This window comes from Schistocerca cancellata, chromosome 8 (assembly GCF_023864275.1).
Source record: "Schistocerca cancellata isolate TAMUIC-IGC-003103 chromosome 8, iqSchCanc2.1, whole genome shotgun sequence".
Taxonomy (NCBI): domain Eukaryota; kingdom Metazoa; phylum Arthropoda; class Insecta; order Orthoptera; family Acrididae; genus Schistocerca; species Schistocerca cancellata.
Window position 1 is genome coordinate 174,379,793 of NC_064633.1, and position 15,338 is coordinate 174,395,130.

The 15,338-nt window shown below is 42.8% G+C and overlaps 1 pseudogene; it reads left to right on the top strand.

Annotated features, from left to right (window-relative positions):
• The first annotated feature begins 477 nt into the window (after positions 1-477).
• On the top strand, positions 478-595 carry LOC126095998 (5S ribosomal RNA; annotated as a pseudogene).
• The last annotated feature ends 14,743 nt before the right edge of the window (positions 596-15,338 follow it).

A 15,338-nucleotide genomic window follows, 5' to 3' on the forward strand; every position in this document is an offset into this window, starting at 1 on the left:
CGGTTATTGAATTTACAGAAGAGTCGGAAAACTGTTCGAAGCCGACTTTGAGAGAAGATCTGTGGGTGATGGGAAAATGTAGGAACACGGGATGCTGTAGTGACGCTACAATTTAGAACATTGATTAAGGATAGGCAAACATAGGTTTATAACATTTGTAGATTTAGACATTGCTTTTGACAATGTTGACCGGACTACACTCATTGAAAGTGCGAACGTAGCTAAGATACAACAAAGGGAGTCAAGGGTTATTTTCAACTTGTACACAAACCGGACTTTAGTTACAAGAGTCGAAGGGTAGGTAAGCGAAGCAGTAGTTGAGGAGATGTTGTTTACCAGATACGGCAAGGGACTTGGAAGAGCACCTGAACGGAACATATACTGCCTTGAAATGACTACGTAAGATGAACACTAACAATCGTAAACCGAAAGTAATGGAATGTATTCGAATTAAGTCGGGCAATGCAGTGTTGATGTGGCCACGGCCTTGCCGCAGTGGTAACGCCAGTTCCCGTCAGATCACCGAAGATAAGCGCTGTCGGGTTGGGCTAGAACTTGGATGGGTGACCATCTGGTCTGCCGAGTGCTGTTGGCAAGCCGGGTGTACTCAGTCCTTGTGAGGTAAACTGAGGAGCTACTTGATTGAAAACTAGCGGCTCCGATCTCGGAAACTGACATACGGCCGGGAGAGCGGTGTGCTGACTACATGTCCCACAGTATCCGCATCCAGTGACTCCTATGTGCTGAGGATGACACGGCGGCCGGTCGATGTCGTTGGACCTTCATAACCTGTTCGGGAGGAGTATGCAGTGCTGACGGTACACATCATGAGGCATCAAGGAATAATCAATGTTAGAGAGTGGTACGGAGTGTAATAATCGTAGATGGTGAAGTAGGCACGACTAAGGTATTCATGTCCAAAAGGATGTATGTTGCAGTAGCTCTTCAGGGATGAAGATTCTAACAACGGGCAGGCTACCATGGAGGGCTGCGTAAAAGCATTCTTCGGACTGAAGATCACAAACAGCCATAGGTTTGCATTTTAACATTTTGTGATAACGCCTACGCTCTCTTTAAACAGGTATTGTACACAGTCGATATTCAGCAGTCAGCACGTACAGATACTTGCCAATTAGTAGTCAACAGTCAGATTTTAAAGATCTGGCTCAGCGAGTAACTAACATTCAGCACGTGAATATCTGTCAGTCAGTACTCAGCTATTTGCACGTAAAGATTTGTGTGTCAGTACACAGCAGTCAGCACATTAAGATTAACACTCAACACGCAAAGCTCTTTATCATCCAATTTAATCAGTCGTTGCGGGAAATAGTCATGTGAAAAAATCAGGTTCAGTTCCGTTTCAGTCATCATTTCTCCAAGTCCGCTCACGCTAACCAAGCCCTTCTCGTCCGGGTGTCATAACCACAAATTTATTGAATGACACTTCCATTTCCCATATTTATTGTCATACATTCGGTCTCCTTTATACCACGAGAACTGATTTCGATTGTTTGCCATTTTCAAGTGATGAGACGATCTGATATTAAAATGGTGCGATAATATGACTACTAACAAGTCATCAGGCTTGTGGAAGTTTTAAAATTCAAAATGTTTGTTTTACGGGTTCATTTACTATATGACATGAGCAGACGTTAGTGTGCGATGTGAAATACCAATATAATTTGCTGTTTACTGTAAAGTGGATAGAACTGAATCAACCCGGGCCACCTAGTATTCTGTGGAACAATGAAGTTTTTTGTTTACAAATGTAAGCGACTCAGGCAGCAACGTTTTTGAAAGCGGCGACGAATATGGAGCGCTGTTCTCTTTCGTGTTTGGTACAGCAGCAGTTATTTATTAGACTGGTAGATGTATGTTTGTATTCACTCACAAAGGATCACTGTGCAAATTGTTGAGCGTAGGAGTAAGCAATTGAAAATGGCAAATAGCCGAAATCACCCGATCGTGGTATAAATGACAGTGAACAGCCAGGTCGTAAAATCAAATCGTCTTTCGAGCTAACTAATCGTCAAGCAATGTTAACGCATTCAGTGTGTGTTTAGCATTCAGCCATTTAAAGTTTCATATCAGCAGCGTAAGCGTAGTTATAGCTGAATTAGGTAAATGAAGACACTTATATGGATCAGTTGTTGCGTATAAATAACGTGTTATTGCCATTTATATGCAAGTTCGCTGGATAATTATTCATTTCATATGAAATAAAAACAAAGTTATTTAATATTGAAATATGCATTAACAGACTGCTCTTATGTCTCACATGGAATGTCGTTTGACGTGGGATCTATATTTCACACAGTGAGGCGTCTCCTATCTTGCATTCTGGTTACAACTTTGTCCTCAAAGGTACTAGAGTGACCCCTAACGACAATATATTTACGTTACTTCACTATTATTTGAAGTTGGGTTCAAAGGAATATCAAATTAACGCAATCCTCACCATGTGTAAAACAAATATAGCTTCAGTTGCACCGCCATCGGATCATATAATTGTAACATTAGAGTGAATTTTCGTTTAACGAATGCAGATCGTTATCCAAGCTTGCAGGAAGAGCCTCATATTTCTCTAAATTGCGCAGATCTTGTGAAGCTCTATTGCTGATTCCTCTCGTAACAATAGCCACTACTTTCTTTTCACTCTGTCACCTACACATTATCTCTGCAGCTTGTAAGAGAAACATTTGTATTTGATAAATTTGTGTGTTTTCGAGATACTTCTTCTCAAATCAGGTTAATTTGTTTCTGCTTTAGCTCAGTCACAAGGATGATTTCTGTTTTGAAAATTCATAGTTAACATTTGAAAGTTAACTACTGATCCTGAACTTCGATTTAATTCGTAAATTCAAGAGTTACGTAGGGCTAACTGGATGTTCGTAACGTACGAGGGTTGGAACTTTAAAAGTGGCAACTATTTAAGTACAGCTCGTACAAAATAGATACGTGTTTCAAAATATTACTGACCTTGAAAGTAGTCACCAGCATTGTCTATAACCCGTTGCCAGCGATGTGGAAGTCGTAGGATACTCTTAGCAGTGCCAGTGGTGTTCACAGTTCGAGCGGCGCTGTCTATTGCCCGACTAATTGGTAGCAGTTCCGAACAGAATGCAGTGAAGCGAGTGAAACTTACGAGGACTTAAGTCAGGGGAGCGCAGTAGGTGGTATAGCACTTAGCAGCCCCATCAGTCAAACAAATCAGTAAATCTGTACGTGCTTGAGCATTGTCCTTCAAAATGATGGTCAGGTCCTACAGAAAGTGTCATCACTTCTGTGTCTAAGCTGGTCGTAGGTTGTGTTCCAAAAATGAACAGCATAGAGACAGAAGTGATGACACTTTCTGCAGGACCTGAGCATCATTTTGCAGGTCAATGCTCAAGCACCTGCAGTGCAAACTGTTACTGATTGGTTTGACTGACGCCGCTGTTAAGTGCTGTACCACCTACTGCACTCCCCTGACTTAAGCCCTCGTGAGTTCACCTCGATTTCTAAACTGAAGAAAACACTTCATGGCATTCTGTTCGGAACTGCTATAAATTCCTCAGGCAATAGACCGCGCCGCTCGAACTGTGAAGGTAGGGGAACCGCCGCTCGCCATCCGGCGGAAACTCCTCATGGTGCGACGGGTGTGTCAATTCCTTGCCTGTCCTGCCTCCCCTGCGTACCCTACTGTTGCCGCCTATGGAACGTCTATCTTCCAGTCTTCCAGGGCAACGAGACCATTTTGGATTCGTGCCAAGCATTTGCTTGAGTCCCTTGGTGAGGAGCGTGTGGCACCCCAACTCCAGGGTTTTACCCGCCTGCCTCCCTGGTTGCTCCAGAGGCCCAGCGTCATTTTAGACTCGTCAGAGTACCGGAGGAGCTGCACTCCTGCGTTTGTTTTTACCTCCTTATTTTACGATATTTTAAACCAGCATCCCGACCATGTACCATTATTTACGGATGGCTCTAAACAGGGGGACTCTGTTGGTTGTGCTGTTGTTTTCCCTGATCGAGTCGTCGAGTTACGGCTTCCGGCGGCGTTTACCATCTTTGATGCCGAATTGTTTGCGATCTTGCGGGCATTGGAGCGGATGAGATGTGTTCCCAGTCCTAAGTTTCTCATCTGTTCTGACTCCCTGAGTGCCCTTCAGACCATGCAACACTTGTACCCATCGGATACGGTCGTCCAGAACATCCTCGATGCCCTACTCCACCTGCAACGGCAGGGGAAGGAGGTTTCTTTCTGCTGGGTGCCGGGGCACGTGGGTATTAGGGGAAACGAACTGGCGGATGTGGCTGCCAAAGATGCATGTTCCCTCCCTCACGTTGTTGAATGTGCCGTCCCCCTCCATGTTGTTACCTCCCTTTTGCGTTTTCGTGTTATGCGTCAATGGGAAGAGGAGTGGCTGGCAGTCGGTTAAAATAAGCTGCGTTTAGTCAAGGCCACCACACGGCCATGGTGTACGTCCTACCAGTCATGCAGGCGGGATGAGGTTCTCCTCACTCACCTCCGCATCGGACACAGTCCCTTAACGCATGGTTTTTTACTCCGGCGGGAGGACCCCCCAATCAGCAGTGCTTTTGGCTTACTGTCCGCCACATTTTACTGACTGTCCTTTATTCTCTGACCTCTGACCACAGGGCGGTGGTTTCCTTGCCACCGGATTTGCCCTCTATTTTGCAATACGACGCCACGACTGTGGTTAAGGTCTTACGGTTCAAATGGTTCAAATGGCTCTGAGCACTATGGGACTCAACTGCTGTGGTCATAAGTCCCCTAGAACTTAGAACTACTTAAACCTACCTAACCTAAGGACATCACACACATCCATGCCCGAGGCAGGATTCGAACCTGCGACCGTAGCGGTCGTGCGGTTCCAGACTGTAGCGCCTTTAACCGCTCGGCCACTCCGGCCGGCTTAAGGTCTTACGGTTTTGTGTTTACCCGTCCGCCAATCGCCGACTCGTGCACCGCCGCGTTCCGTTCTCTCAGCATTGTGTCCTCCCTCCCTACTCGCGGTCTTCACTCCCTTATATTTCGAACCGGCCCAAGCCCAAAGATAACTAGGAAATGAATCGTACTCATGTCAGAGATACTACTGGCGGCAGTCCCGCCACGGCTTAAGTATGTCTTGAGATCAAGACTAGTTATGAATTTAACTCCTTGGAACTTTTGAATCGGTTCTTCGATTTTCAGGATGGGTTCTAATGGTATAATGATTTTGTTAATGTCTCAGGCGTCCAGCACTCACCTCATACTTCCACCTGCTTTCGCGACTGCGAGCAGAGAGCTGCTATATGGTGACGATGAATGTTCTATTATTTGCCATTTAAGCATTTGTGGAATCTGTTTAGCTACGGCCTGTTTTTTAGCCCACGGCACGGGATACGTGGCGCAGCGATACGTATCATGTGGTTTAATTTCCAAGCCATAAGTGTATCCACTTATTATACCAGGTTCCTCGGAGAATACCTGAATCCATTTGTTTAGCAGTTGAGTCAGTTCATTCTTTTGGTTACGGTCGAGGTAACTTAACACCGACGCCTTTACTTCAATACCTTGTCTTATTTCTTTTGTTTCAAATTCACTATCATGGACTACCTTATTGTAAGTCCCCCTGTAGCAGTCAATTTCTGTATGCAGTACCTTTTGGTCAGAGACATCCACCTGTACCTGCCTATAATAGTTATATGTGACAGCAGCCTTTATCAGTGCTAGTTCAACAACCTTATTGTGGTTTTTCAAGGTGCATGTCGCACGAGAGAGGTCCATGTTTGCACTCCTCATACGCAAACCCAGGATACAGGATACCGCTAAGTTACTAACGATCAAGAATGAGAATTTCATCGCTTATTTTTCTACGTGTAGGACACCTGCAACCGATTTTTAATGATCTGCACCCGGCCACGTATGACCCCAAAAATTTTACAATTTTGCACTGGTAAGAGTAATAGTGTTTTAACCTGGTCTACGCATTTGTAAAATTCATAATCCATAGCTGAAGCACTTGCTCCTGTATCAATAATGACAGTTACGGGTATTCCGTTTACTTCAGCCTTAAAAGTAGCTTGTCCTAATTCAACTTTTTGTTTGTGTGCCTGTCTCGGTTCAACAATTCATTCTTCCCTGAGGTTTTCACCCTCATTATATCTCAACATCAATGCTTGCACGCTTTGCCATCCTTCGCCCTGTGCCATACCGACCCCATGTGGAAGGCTTCCATAGATCGGTTGGTGTTTACCGCCCCCGAACATCCGGGTTGCGGCTTTTCAACCACTTCCACAATACGTACTGTTACATTTCGTTTCTGTTGTTACTGTTTATTCCGGTCGTCGGAAGCGTGCTGTGTCTGTCAATTTTATAGACCAGATTTGTGCCCCTCCTCATTTGCAGTTTGCATATTTTTGTTAGCAGTGGAAGTGTTAAAACTTCCTTCGTTCCTCCGTTTCCTATTAAAATTTCTTTTTCGGTTTTTATTCGGGGAACGGTTACTAATTCCATTGAATTGGTAGCCAGCCGAACCACTGTGACTATTTTGTTTGTTGCTACTGTGGTCGGCGTGCTAATCACTTTCTATATTCTGTCCACCTTTCCTGGGATTGTTTTCATTCGGATTTCTTTGCTTCTTGTTACTAATGTTCGATCCTCGCCCACTATTGCCCTATTCATTTTGCCTGGCGTCTTCCTGTATTAAAACTAATGGATCTATGGTGACCATAATTCTTTCAAGATCCGTATCAGGCACATAAACAAGCTTTTCCCTGATTGAAATTGGTTACTTGCACTTTAATATACGCAATACATCTCTGGGAAGCATGGGTTAATCCCAGTATCGTGCCTTGTTTAAATATCTTTCGAAGTATTATCGATGATTGCCTTGCCGTGGATTGAACGGCTCGAGGTTATACACCTGTTTTCTGAGTCGTTCTTGTGCACATGACGACCAGAAGCGAGGTAAAAACATCTTCTCATTGTCTGCAGGCTCCATTGCCCAGAGAGCTGCATCTCCATTTATGAAAGAAATCACGAACTGTATTTTGTGTTCCTCTGTCCACGTAAGAGGTAAAACATTTCTAAAACTCGTGATAAGTATTACTGGGTGGATTGACTTTAGTCAGTCAATGAAAATTTAGAACTGCCTGTACTTGATTAGCGACTCCTTACGTTTTACCTGTGCGACAGTTGGCACTGCACCCACATATGTCGCACTAACAATACTCCTATAACTGCACGGGCTATACTGCTTGGAATTATTGCAAGCCAACTGCTCACCGTTTGACATATTCACAGGTAAGTTTCCGTACCGGATACTAGTGTACGGTGGGCTATCATGTACTCTACGACCACTTTCCCTTTGTAAAGCGGAAGTGCGCTGCTGCATCCCACTTAGTTCCGGGTTTAAGTGCGTGTTCGAGTCCTGGCTCTCACTCTAAACAACGCATTCGTTACTTCTCGTTCTATTTTTGTTTCTACACCGTCAGCTATTTAATCTAGATATTTAGCTACCGATTTCACCTCACTCTGCACTGCTTGTTGCGCTCTGTCTTCGGTTACCTTCTCATCAAGTTTCTACACTTCCGTTGGAATGCCTTTGCTTTGTACTACCAATCCGGAAACTTGTTCCCGCAGACCACCTATTTCTCCCTTAAGATGTGAGACGATGACTTTATCTCGTTCATCTAAAATCTGGTTTAGTCGATCGACTGAACGCTTATGACGTTCCACGTCTTTCCTTTCCCTCTCCAAGCGTTCTGCTTTTTCTCTTGCCTCCCTCTCTAAGCGTTCTACTTGTTCTCTTTCCTCTCTTTCTGAGCGATCTGCGGTTACTATAGTTTTACCTTGATTAATTATCGATTGCTCATTTTCCACACGCTCTGCTTCTAATGTACTCTTCACTTGAGCTATTAGAGCATTTTCTCTTTCGAGACGCTCCTCTTCTTCGCGTTTCTCTCTTTCTAAACCTTCCTCTTTTTCGCGTTTCTCTTTCTATCTCTCTCAACTCGAGATTTGCCAGCAACACGCCTAGAAAATCGGTGCAAGATGAGGCACCCAATGAGCTGTGTCTACAACTGGTGGTTTATTTGAGTCGTCAGCTGAGCTGACGCCTGTCTGCTATTCCAGCTGTTGACCGCTAGCAGCTGGCAAAGTTTCCTCTACATTACTCAGTTCAGTTTCCATATTGTGGACTGCTGAAACAGATTTGTCATCGATCTCTGTTGTGTCGTCTATGCAGAGTTTTCTCACTTTGCGGGTCTTAACCATACTTATATTAACACTGTTATCCCCAAAAGACACAAAAAATACAAACATACACTACTTAGTCTAACACAAACAAATACGCTGTACACACAATAATACACTATATCCTAACCAACACGCACTGAAAAAACTCACTCCTAGCACCTTGGCAAGAAATATTAAAATTACTCTTGAATGGAACTTAAACGATCTGTACCTACACAGCTGATTGTGTAGCTTATCTCACAAAATGTCAATGCCAATTGAAAGAATATGGTTACACTTGAGCTATAGCAGTGTAATCAAACACCTTATTTAAACTTATGTAGCCGGTTTGCACTAACCAGAGTACTAAATGTCTCACTTTATTTAATCAGTAAGCACTGTGCATGGCCCCCAGTTACCTAATTCATTCTAATATTGAACTTGGGAGCTCATGCAGTCGTATCCATAATTTGGTAAGCAATCTCTGTTACTCGTCGCTCTACATCAAGGTTCCGATGTCTAATTTGTATTATATGATGGCAGCTGTCCCAGTCCAGCAGCTCGGGTAATTTATTTTCCGTGCTCATTTATGGACTGTAGTTGTTGTAAGTACTTGGAACAAGACATTTGCTGTATTACAAACAGCACAGAATTGTTAGTATACATTCATAAACATAATCTGCTACCATTAATTTTTCAGTAATATTGTACTCACTAAAGCCGGCCGCGGTGGTCTTGCGGTTCTAGGCGCTGCAGTCCGGAACGGCGGGACTGCTACGGTCGCAGGTTCGAATCCTGCCTCGGGCATGGATGTGTGTGATGTCTTTAGGTTAGTTAGGTTTAAGTAGTTCTAAGTTCTAGGGGACTGATGACCTAAGATGTTAAGTCCCATAGTGCTCAGAGCCATTTGAACCATTTTTTTTTTTTTTTGTACTCACTACAGCAATATTTCTGACCTGTAATTGGATACCGAACAGCAATATTTATTTAGTCGGGTCCCACGTTCGGCGCCATTTTGTACCGCTACCGCCACGGTCCGGACACCGTCTCAAGTATACTTACGGTGTACACAACGAATGTGACGAAAAGAGTATAAGAAGATCTTACCGCCTAAATTTACCGATATATACGCCCGACAAGAGCGTGAATGGAGCACATATTTGGCGGAGCGGACACAAGTAAGAATCATGGCCGGCCGGAGTGGCCGAGCGGTTATAGGCGCTACTGTCTGGAATCGCGCGACCGCTACGGTCGCAGGTTCGAATCCTGCCTCGGGCATGGATGTGTGTGGTGTCCTTAGGTTAGTTAGGTTTAAGTAGTTCTAAGTTCTAGGGGACTAATGACCATAGCAGTTAAGTCCCATAGTGCTCAGATCCATTTGAAAGAATCATGATATTATGGGGGACCGGAATCTATACTTTCGTAAAATAGTTCTCTGAGCTATAATTACTTAACAGCGTGCGACTCACCGCCTTGTTAATATAGGATTGCGTGAGGCCCTTTTAGAATTTGTTTAAACTGATGTCAACGTGGAGCGCTGATTCTGACAAAAAAATGTAAATATAATCTCAGGGATTGTATTTCGTGTTATGACATTAAAATATTGATGCAAGATATGTTAACTGCCATGAATTTAATAAAAAGAAACCTTTGAAATAATGAAAGTATTTCCTTTTTTAAAAAACGGAATAATCTTTGCTTTGACGAGAAGCTTCGAATGTCAGAACTGAACTGAATACTCTTAGTTTTTACTTTAACACCAAATAAATTAATGTATTTTCTTTCTTTTCTTTAATAATTATTACGCAAGTCCTTTAAAGCGTCCATTGATGACGGAACGCAATGAAATTATCATGAAATTATTCCTGCGCAAGATGTCTGCCAAGAATGGTCGATTGTTCGGCCGTTCTTGTTTATCCAGCGTGCTGAAAACCTTACAGTTAATACTTTTACTTCTGCAAGAAGATCACTATGCACATGAAAGAAAACTGCACAATCAGCATAAATTACCATATATTATTTGAAATTCACAACCTACAATGCGGGAGGGCTGCCGTATCGTGCGATATCTTCAAGGCTAGAACAGAGAGTAAGTAATAAACGCTGGTCTTTTTAGTTTCTTACGCCAGCGAGTAAAAGAACAATTAATAACCACAAAGATTCTATACTGTTATCTTGTAGAGTTTGTTTTATACCATTGTTATTTTATTTTATTATAAATTACCGTTATCACAGCTAATTGCACGCGCATATTTGACGATTCTTATAGGTTTAGTTTTTCTTTGTACTGTGTCCGACTTTTCGTACATATTTTGCACCGTGTATCGGTACATTACGTCAGAAATCTGTGGCAATAAAAGCAAAGAAAATTCCTGAAAACTGGATTATATGAACCTATCCTCTGGGCTGTAGTTTCAATTGATATTATAGATAATTACATTACAGACCGCAGCTCGGTTTCAGAATGTTCGCACGGTTATTATGTGTTTCAGGTAAAAATTCATACCTCCGAAAGTAGCCAAGTGTTTTGAAATTTTGGCAGTAAGGTAATGTCATCCATAGAATTTGGTACACTGAATATGAAAAATATCGATTAATATTTAACAGTACTTCTTCAGATTCACAGAGTGCATGTTTAACGTATTAGTCAGTTACAAGGCTCGCCCGGCGCAGTCGCCATCGTCAGTTGCGCGAGCGTGAGAACCAACATCTCCTCTCCTCCCACATCCACCGCTAGCTACATTTTGGATGCAGGGTGACGGCTCGTAACAGTTTACTATATTACTGCTTGGCTTGAGCGATTAGGGCTTATTTGATGTGTTTGTTGTTCGGTCGATCAGCGGTTAGGGTGTAATTAGAAACATTGACTCAAAAAATGGTTCAAATGGCTCTGAGCACTATGAGACACAACTTCTGAGGTCATCAGTCCCCTAGAACTTAGTACTACTTAAACCTGACTAACATAAGGACATCACACACATCCAGGCCCGAGGCAGGATTCGAACCTGCGACCGTAGCAGTCCCGCTGTTCCAGACTGTAGCGCCGAGAACCGCTCGACCACTCCGGCCGGCAAACATTGACTCAGGTCGCTGCGTTGGTGACGAATAAAATTACGACCAAATCACTACTTGTCATTTGTAACCTTTTCCCCTGCCAGTTTTGGTAACTGTGCAAGAGTTGAAAATCTGAGCTGTCGAATTTGTATTTGAAACGAACCTCTGTTTTTACCATGATCAACTATTCGTAACAGGCTTCGAAAAAATATGGTTTGTCAAGATACGTCTAAATTCTGCTAAGAAAAGCTGTTGGGTAACAAATAGTGTAGTACAGGCGTTGAACTGTGACTGTATGACATGTATTGTAATATTTCTGTAAATGATGCCTGATGTTGCTAAATTCTAACGCCTGTTGGTTTCTAAGAAGGAAAACAAGTGACTGATATCTATCTGCTGTCCTGGATGTACATCGTTATTATGTATTTTATTTCTTATCTTTAAGTTTTGCAACTATTTCAGATATTATGTTAGTAGTAGTGTAATGAATCTGTGTTCAGGCCTTCCTGGAAGGCAACACTGACAAAAGGAAATAAATGAAAATTCTGTGAGCATGTGTTCTCCTCTCATCCCAGCACCACCCTGCTCACTGCAGCCCATGTTCTTCCTGCAAAAGTATAGCTACATTCGTGACGTCACAGCAGATGGTAAGTAATCAGATGTAATTGCAAACATGTAAAACTACATAATTACTATGCTGCGTGGTCATGCTGTAGATAATGACATAAATGATATATTTCGATAACATCAGTTGCTTTCAGTGGACATTATACCTGTGCTTACTGGGTTCGTTATTAACTGAAGGCTCTTCCCAAGATATGCCTTGCATTCTAAAAGAGATGTGCGAAGTTTTAATACCTCTTTAATTCTTTATTTTTAACTTATGGAATAAAGCTTGACAGTGGCTGACTATTGTAAAACATATTTATCTACATCTACATCTACATCCATACTCAGTAAGCCACCTGACAGTGTGTGGCGGAGGGTACCTTGAGTGCCTCTATCGGTTCTCCCTTCTATTCCAGTCTCGTATTGTTCGTGGAAAAAAGGATTGTCGGTAAGCCTCTGCGTGGGCTCTAATCTCTCTGATTTTATCCTCATGCTCTCTTCGCGAGATATACGTAGGAGGGAGCAATATACTGCTTGACTCTTTGGTGAAGGTATGTTCTAGAAAATTCAACGAAAGCCCGTACCGAGCTACTGAGTGTCTCTCCTGCAGGGTCTTCCACTGGAGATTATCTAACATCTCCGTAACGCTTTCGCGATTACTAAATGATCCTGTAACGAAGCGCGCTGCTCTCCGTTGGATCTTCTCTCTCTCTTTATAACGGTACATTGGTAGATGTACAGCGTACACGGTGAGTTAGGAGGGAAGACACCTACTTCAAAGGATGACAGTATTAGAGACACTAAATACAAAACGTCATATGGGCATATGTCCTATTCCAAATGGTTCCCGTGACAGAACACATTTAATGTAAATTGCTATTTATTTTCCGTATTTTTCGAACACTGGAATTGTTAACAATGTACCACGCAAGTTGTTGAGGAAGCTGGGACGAACAGTTTGATACGGATCTCTCACGTCGGGAAACTACCTCAAACTGGCCTAGATAAACTACCTAAATCCGCCCTCTCACGGGACGTGAAAACGCAAGCGGACGAGGAGCTGGTGACGTTACAGCGTGAAATTTCACGTTCTATTGCAATGTTGGAAGTGAAATAAATGAAATAAAGAATTTGGCATGTTAAATTTTTGTTTCGTCGAGTGGAACATGGCCAGTGAGATGCGACTTCGCTTTACGTTACAAGCAGAACACAAGAGTCGCCATATTATATGACATTAAACACATATTCTGTGGATTTTCTTTCTATAGAGAGCGTAATGCCAACATAAGCTGTTTCAAAGCATCATCAGGTAGATGATTCCTCAATAACACGTCGTTGTAGCAATGATTTGTTATAATAACATAACAGGAAATTACACAGCTGTAGGTAGCCGCTTTCTACAGCTGATGTTTTCAGTATTATACCTTGTGTACTAAGGAAGTATACCGCTTCAGTGCTACAGCACAATGATGGTCTATCAAAAGCGCTTCTTGTTCGCACAATCTGAATATTAAATTTCAAATAATGACATTAGTCGATACAGTGTTTACGTAGTGTATGTCATTTCTGGAGGTCCCGTACTTGTGTCGAAATTCCAACGCATTTAATGGTGGTATGACTTGTAAGCTGTGAAATGAAATATTCCAGAATCTTCTTCGCGATTTTCTCCACTCTTATTCGACCGTCAGTAATACAGTTAATACAGATATTCTACGCGTGTCGATTTTCGTAAAGAAACTGTGCGGTTTGGGAGCCAAATAGAGCCGACTACGGCCGCCCGAAAGCGCTGAGAGGCAGCACACGTTAGTCAGCTCGTTCCGTGTGCCGACAGCGTTGTTTGTCGTGACATCGGATGTCCCGTCCACGTCCGCGTCAACGTTAGCAGCCGCATCCAGAGGGAGGATGGCGCAAGATTTTCAGTATTCACGCGCTCTCTCACCAAAACTACTAGTCTTGGAGAAAAAAATGTGTAGGAGCTTTCTTTCTAGGAAATTTAAGGTAATTTGATTTTGTACTGCGTCACTTCTTCCGCCGCGCGGAGTGGCCGGGCGGTTTCAGGCGCCATGTCACGGACTGCGCGGCCCATCCTGCCGGAGGTTCTACTCCTCCCGCCGGAATGGGTGTGTCTTTGTGTGTGTTCTTCTTAGCATAAGTTAGTTTAAGTTAGTTTAAGTAGAGTGTAATTCTAGGGACCGATGACCTAAGCAGTTTGGTCCCTTAGGTGTTAACACACATTTGAACATTTCGAATCACTTCTTGCCTGGAGGGCGTGGTTACTAAATGTGTCCTACCTCGGAAGCCATTCGTAATAGGATAGATGTTCATGTGAAGTCTTTTGTTCAAAATCACTAATTTTATCACCCTTCAAAGCAGGTATCTTTCTCCTGTCTCACTCTGTACCTTCCACCGCTGAAAACTGAGTTAAAGAAGCCGTATTTTTCCAGGACTTGCTCAATTCACCTCGATTTCTTGGAGGATTCATGCGCGTTCTGAAAATAACCTGAAGCATTGCACTATCGGACAAGTAACTATATATATCAAAACATTTGACCTACCTAATGCATTGAAATTATCTGGATTCTGTTATTTACTTAATAAGCGCCGGCCGCTGTGGCCGAACGGCTCTAGGCGCTTCAGTCTGGGACCGAGCGACCGCTAAGGTCGCAGGTTCGAACCCTGCCTCGGTCATGGATGTGTATGATGTCCTTAGGTTAGTTAGGTTTAAGTAGTTCTAAGTTCTAGGGAACTGATGACCTCAGATGTTAAGTCCCATAGTGCTCAGAGCCATCTGAACCATTTAAACTTAATAAGCAGCTTGCATTTGACTAGAGTAACCACGATCTTTTACACTGCATTCGGAGAAAGTAATTGCGTCCGTAAGTTATACAGACTGGCTGAACTTTAGTTTGTGATCTACAGATATTTCCCTAAACGCAAATCGTATACAAGCTTGTGGATATTATATGAATAGCATCTCGAAGCGAAATACATGGCACGCGAGGAAGAACGTCTATATTTCATCTCAGGTGCGCATAGTTCATCTTACTTTTGGTACCGATAAATATTGTGTAACGGCTTTCCGTGATACATGGAAGATATAATGGATACTTACGACATCGAAAATAAACCCACTGTCCCATAACCGCTTTTTTATTCCGACTACTATTTCTGTGTCGGATTCTGCCGTTCCTAAAGTCACCCGAGGCCCTTTGTAACACCGCTGGTGTTTAATAAATTTGGATGGTGTAACTTCGAAAGCTCTAGCAACTACGATGCACACCGGAGCACTGACTTAATGTTCGAATAGAGTGAAAAGTTAAAGTTGGACAGAAACATTGATTGCAGAAGTGTGTAGGGCATTCATTCTAAATTTAAAAATTCAGTATGGTTAACTCGTATTTTCAGAGTGTCGTCTGTTACTCAGATCATATTTTGAAAGTGCTACACATGATAACTT